This window comes from Hylobates moloch, unplaced genomic scaffold, assembly GCF_009828535.3.
Source record: "Hylobates moloch isolate HMO894 unplaced genomic scaffold, HMol_V3 SCAFFOLD_3, whole genome shotgun sequence".
NCBI classification, from domain to species: domain Eukaryota; kingdom Metazoa; phylum Chordata; class Mammalia; order Primates; family Hylobatidae; genus Hylobates; species Hylobates moloch.
The window spans coordinates 130,392,038-130,398,037 of record NW_026652278.1 but is presented as its reverse complement, the minus strand read 5'-3'; the positions used below and the strand labels follow the sequence as shown (position 1 = coordinate 130,398,037).

Below are 6,000 nucleotides of genomic sequence, written 5' to 3'. Positions count from 1 at the left end.
TGTATTAGAGGGAAAAAACTCCACATAACCTTGGCTTGATGCTACTACATTTTCCAGCCTCACTTGATCTTTAAATTATGATCAGTAGTCTATCAATTTTTCTTTAGGCCACTTTCCAGCATCAATTCCAGCCTTCACCACCCTTCTCACCAGATAACCAGTATACCTCTATACAGAGGACGTGGTCATGAGCTGTGAATTCCCTCCATTCCTGGACCCCTTGCTACAGATGATTTACTTACTCCAACATCCATCCTTACCACCTGTCTCAGGAAGGAGGGTGCCCTTCCTCCTGTACTCAGCATCTCCCTTTCTTTTTTTTTTTTTTTTTTTTTTGAGACGGAGTCTCGCTCTTTCGCCCAGGCCAGACTGCAGTGGCACTATCTTGGCTCACTGCAAGCTCTGCCTCCTGGGTTCACGCCATTCTCCTGCCTCAGCCTCCCGAGTAGCTGGGACTACAGGCGCCCACCACCGCACCGGCTAATTTTTTGTATTTTTAGTAGAGACGGGGTTTCACCATGTTAGCCAGGATGGTCTCGATCTTCTGACCTCGTGATCCGCCCGCCTCGGCCTCCCAAAGTGCTGGGATTACAAGCGTGAGCCACCGCGCCCGGCCAGCATCTCCCTTTCACACCTACTTGGTCTCCTTGCTCCAACAATTGATAGCCTATCTTTCTGTCCCTTCTTTTTCTTCAAATAGCCTGCAGTCTGAATTCTTGCTTAGAAGCAGTTCTCCATGAGATCTCCAGTAACCCAATTGTCAAACGGACACTTTGGTTCACTTAATCTCATGCCTACTTCTCAAAACTTACTTGGTTTCCCATGTTTACTTCCTGCCTAACCAACTTGTTTTTTCTTTGTTCTTTCTACTTGTGGGCTTCTTTCTTCTTTTCCTCATACAATTGTTGTCAGGATTAAATGAGTTAATATATTAAGGATTTGTAACTAGTGTCTGGCACATAGAAAACACTCTTATTAGACGTTTACTACTATTATTTCACTAACATAATTGTTAGATAATTTCATCCATGCCTATGGTTTTTACTACCAAATCTATTGTTAAAGCCTAGACTTTTACGCTGTCATTTTATTTTCTCTATTGGAATGCTTCATGAAATTGCGTGTCACCCTTGTGCAGGGGCTGTGTTAATCCTTGTATCATTCCAGTATTAGGATATGTGCTGCTGAAGCAGGCACTATTGTATCTTAGGTGGGTTTATCTAATTGCCACTGGCTATTTCTTCCTGAGTATTCAATTGAGCTCTCTTCCCTCCAAAATCTGTTTCTCTTAGCCCAATAAATACCAGCAACCCATTACTCATACAAGAAACTACCTGGGGGCCATCCTAGATATTTTACCTCTTCTAATCATTAACCAAATTTCTACTCATGGTACCTTCTAAATACCTTCTTTTCCATCCTCCCTGTCTTTCTTTGTCTCACCAAGTCTCCCTCTAATCCATTCTCCAGGCTACCAGTTGAGAGCTTTCTAAATTAGCAGCTTTCATCACTCATGAACCTTTGTGATTGCTTCAGATTCTTCAATGGCATCCCTTGCTAAAAAGATATGCCTAAGCATAGCAATTACAGTCCTTTGATCTGGGCTCTGCCTATCTCCCCAAGCCTCATGCTCTTGCTACTCCTCTTTTAGACTTACCTGGGCTATAATATTTCATTTTTTCCCAAATATTCTAGGCATTCATGCCTCATGAGCCATCCATTGATGGCTTCTTTCTGGACAACTCGTTCCTCCTTCACCTACATTGGAGTTCAGTTTTATTTACTGAGATATGAGGTGACAGACATCAAAATAAAAGTTTCTGAAATAGGCGTGGAAATCATTCAGGTTGGGGAGTGAGTGAGCGAGCTCAGAACTTAAAGAGTAGAAAGAATAAAGTATATAAAGATAGGTTGGGGAAGAAGAAAAAGAATCAGCAACGGATGTCAAGGACTATTCATAGAGAATAAACAGGACAGATAAGGTAACATGTCAAGATATGGCGGCAACATCAAGTGCAGAAAGGCAAAGCAAATCAGGCTAAAGAAAAGGCCGAAGGCCAGGTGCGGTGGCTTAAGCTTGTAATCCCAGCACTTTGGGAGGCCGAGGAGGGTGGATCACAAGGTCAGGAGAGCAAGACCATCCTGGCTAACACGGTGAAACCCCATCTCTACTAAAAATACAAAAAATTAGCTGGGCGTGGTGGCAGGCGCCTGTAGTCCCAGCTGCTCGGGAGGCTGAGGCAGGAGAATGGCATGAACCTGGGAGGTGGAGCTTGCAGTGAGCGGAGATCGCACCACTGCACTCCAGCCTGGGCGACAGAGCAAGACTCCGTCTCAAAAAAAAAAGCCACTGAGATTACACTGACAATGAGAGGGCAGTTCCAGTGAGGTGTGGTAGTGAAGCCAGAATGTAAGGGATGGGGCACTTGGTACATTACTTAGTGGCCTGTCTGACACCGCATACACTCAGGAGTGTACATTTCTGATCACATTAACAAGTCATGTCTAATTACTAAGACAAACTAAAGACAAAATTTTGGCCTTGGAGTTGTTTATAAGGTCTCTTATGATCCTTTTGCTTTTAAGTCTCCTATCCTACTTTTATGAGGGTACTACGGAGCACTTTATTTTTGGCAGGCAAGAGTAACCCTTTAATTCCACAGCTATCAAAGCAACTTTTCCTTTTAATGTAGCTTTTAACCATTCACAGTACTGCAAGTCTTCAGTGGTTGTGGTTCATCTAGTCTTCAGCCCCTTTGTTAAAATCACTGTCCCCCATAATTAGAACATACTCTGTAGGAACTCAGTACACTGTGATGCCAGCCCTGATGGTAGAATAAGATACTGCTCACCCTTTACAAGGGCACTGATATGCCTCCTATCTGTGTCACACCTCCAAGCCTTTGAAACACTCACGGGCAGCAGGGAGACTTATTTGAGCACCCATAACTATCTTTCTGAACACTGCAACTCAGTAGTAATGCTTTGGGTTCAAGACTAAAAAACAATACATCACAGCTTCCAAAGTGAAAATATAATACAAGTAAAACATAATTGCTTGGCCGTGCATGTGGCTCATGCCTGTAATTCCAGCACTTTGGCAGGCCAAGGCGGGTGGATCATGAGGTCAGGACATCGAGACCACCCTGGCTAACACGGTGAAAGCCCATCTCTACTAAAAATAGAAAAAACTAGCAGGGTGTGGTGGCACACGCCTATAATCCCAGCTACTCAGGAGGCTGAGGCAGGAGAATCACTTAAACCTGAGAGGCGGAGGTTGCAATGAGCCGAGATGGCGTCACTGCACTCTAGCCTGGGCAACAGAGCGAGACTCCGTCTCAAAAAAAAACAAAAAACCTGTAATTGCTTAATGCAAAATACTGCATATCAAAGACAAAACAAAGCTGTGAATTATAAATAGGCTGTAAACTAACAGCAGAGTTACTTTCTCCCAAGATAATTGTTCACATCCATTGCACTGTAGAATATTTTTTGAGAGAGTCTCGTTCTGTCGCCCAGGCTGGAGTGCACTGGTGCCATCTTGGTTCACTGCAACCTCCGCCTCCTGGCTTCAAACGATTCTCCTGCTTCAGCCTCCTGAGTAGCTGGGATTACAGGCACGCACAACCACGCCTGGCTAATTTTTTATATTTTCAGTAGAGACGGGGTTTCACCATGTTGGCCAGGCTGGTCTCAAACTCCTGATCTCAGGTGATCCACCTGCCTCGGCTTCCCAAAGTGCTGGCATTATAGGCATGAGCCATCACACCCAGCCTGCACTCTTACCTTGAGAAACTTGTCTATTTAGGTAAGTGATACTGTCACTGCCCAAAAAGGAAAAATACTAATCTATATAATCTGCAAATTATTTCTGAATTGTAGGACATTAATTCACTTGAATCCAGTGGTTACTTTGCCTCACATTAGAAATAGCTGGGAAGCTTTTCATAAGCCTGTGTCTTAGCTCCTACTCCATACCAATTAAGTCAGTGTTTGGGAAAGGGAGCCAGGCATCTTTATTTTTAAAATATCTCTAGGTGATTTCATTGTGCAGCAACATTTTAGAACCACTGCCTTATAGTTACAATAAGAAAGCGTTAACATTTAGGGTTCTGTGTTCCAACCCAAGTGTTCCAAAAATGGAAAAAGGTAGTTTGAGATATATTATTACAAATAGCTTTTTAAAAACCTACATACTGTGTATTTTATCGATTCTAAAGCCTTTTTCTTATATTTAACATGTCTTTAATTAGGATGACTCTATAAAAGTCTTATGAAACAGTACACCAAGTTAATGTGCCTTGTCTCTTCAAAGAAATTACTCTGGAAAGCTATATGCTAATTCTAATAATGTTCCCATTCAAAATACTTTTAAATGGCTTTTTAGAGGAAAATCTAAATTTTACATATATTTAACAGAGACAAATTTCCTGTTGAAGATTTTAGTTTTAAAAAGAGCTGCGTCATTTGAAGTTAATGCGATGTGAATCAAGCTAGGTAATGTCATATTTGGTTCAAATGGAGATGTGGCTATGAGATTGACACAAGTTTTCTTAAGAGCTTCATCAAACATATGGAAGCAGTTCCAAAAAGTTTCCCAAACATTTTTGGGCAGTGGCAGCAGTAACTCAGAGTTTTAAAATTCAAATCAGAATTTTAAGAAACCTTAGAGATTATTCCTTTATTACAAATGAAGAACCTAAGGTTCAGGAAAACTTTTGACTCATCAGTTGGTTCAGATAGTCACTGGCAGAACTGCAAAGAACTCACCCTCTGACTCCCAGTTGAGTTTTAGCCTGAACTCCCACTCATTCCCATCCAAAAACAAGTGGGGGTGAGGGTTGCAGGGAGGGAAACAAGTTTCCCACAAACTGAATTTTAAAATATTGCAGAATTTTGATGGGTGTTCTCTGCAGGTTTACCAGTCTGTGGAAACCAGAATCAGATGTCAGACATATACCTTAGGTCCAGTCTTCCACCATCTTTTTTTTTTTTTTTTTCGGGAGATAGTCTAGCTCTGTCACCCAGGCTGGAATGTAGTGGCACGATCTCAGCTCACTGCAACCTCTGCCTCCCAGGTTCAAGCAATGCTCCCAGCTCATCCCCTGGAATAGCTAGGATTAGGCGCCTGCCAACACGCCCGGCTAATTTTTGTGTTTTTAGTAGAGACAGGGTTTTACCATATTGGCCAGGCTGGTCTCGAACTCCTGACCTCAGGTATCCACCCACCTCGGCCTCCCAAAGTGCTGAGATTACAGGCGTGAGCAACCACTCCCGGCCCATTTCTACTTCTATGGTTTCCATTCCTGTATGCAAGTTGTCTGGATCTTGAAGCCTGAACCTGTTTAATATGGCAAGATATTTAATCAGTATCCTGCTTTATTGCTACAAGAGTTTCAGATAGTTTACATATAAGAATAAATTGCCAGGCATGGTGGCTCACACCTGTAATCCCAGCACTTTGGGAGGCCGAGGTGGGCAGATCATCTGAGGTCAGGAGTTCGAGACCAGCCTGACCAACATGGAGAAACCCTGTCTCTACTAAAAATAGAAAAAAAATTAGCCAGGCATGGTGGCGCATGCCTGTAATCCCAGCTACTCGGGAGGCTGAGGCGGGAGAATTGCTTGAACCCAGGAGGTGGAGGTCGCAGTGAGCCGAGATTGTGCCACTGCACAACTCCCAGAATTGAGTTTTCCAAAGAAATATGGTAACAAGGGGCTGGAGTTGTGGGTATTCTGTTTTGTCATTCAAAGGCAGATCTTTCTACATTACAAATCAAAGTACAACTGACAACCTCTCGAAATTGAAGAACCTAAGCACTAGCCCACAACCTCACATCTGCCTAGAGGAACAACTGGGTAGAAAAGACCAACCAACCAATCTTTTGCCCTTCAGTCAGCCCTTCTGCCTATTTTGGGCTTAAATTTCTATAAACACTTAGTTCTGCCCTTTCAAATTGAAGGGTTATTCTCTTTGGTGGAAAAATTAGGAGTGGATTG

At 42.9% G+C, this 6,000-nt stretch overlaps 1 non-coding gene across 1 annotated transcript; it reads right to left on the bottom strand.

The window, feature by feature from the left end:
• Window positions 1–1,093: 1,093 nt before the first annotated feature.
• Window positions 1,094–1,197, bottom strand: LOC116466155 (U6 spliceosomal RNA). The gene has a single exon (XR_004247405.1). It is a non-coding gene; the product is annotated as a U6 spliceosomal RNA (small nuclear RNA).
• Between the last annotated feature and the right edge of the window lie 4,803 nt (window positions 1,198–6,000).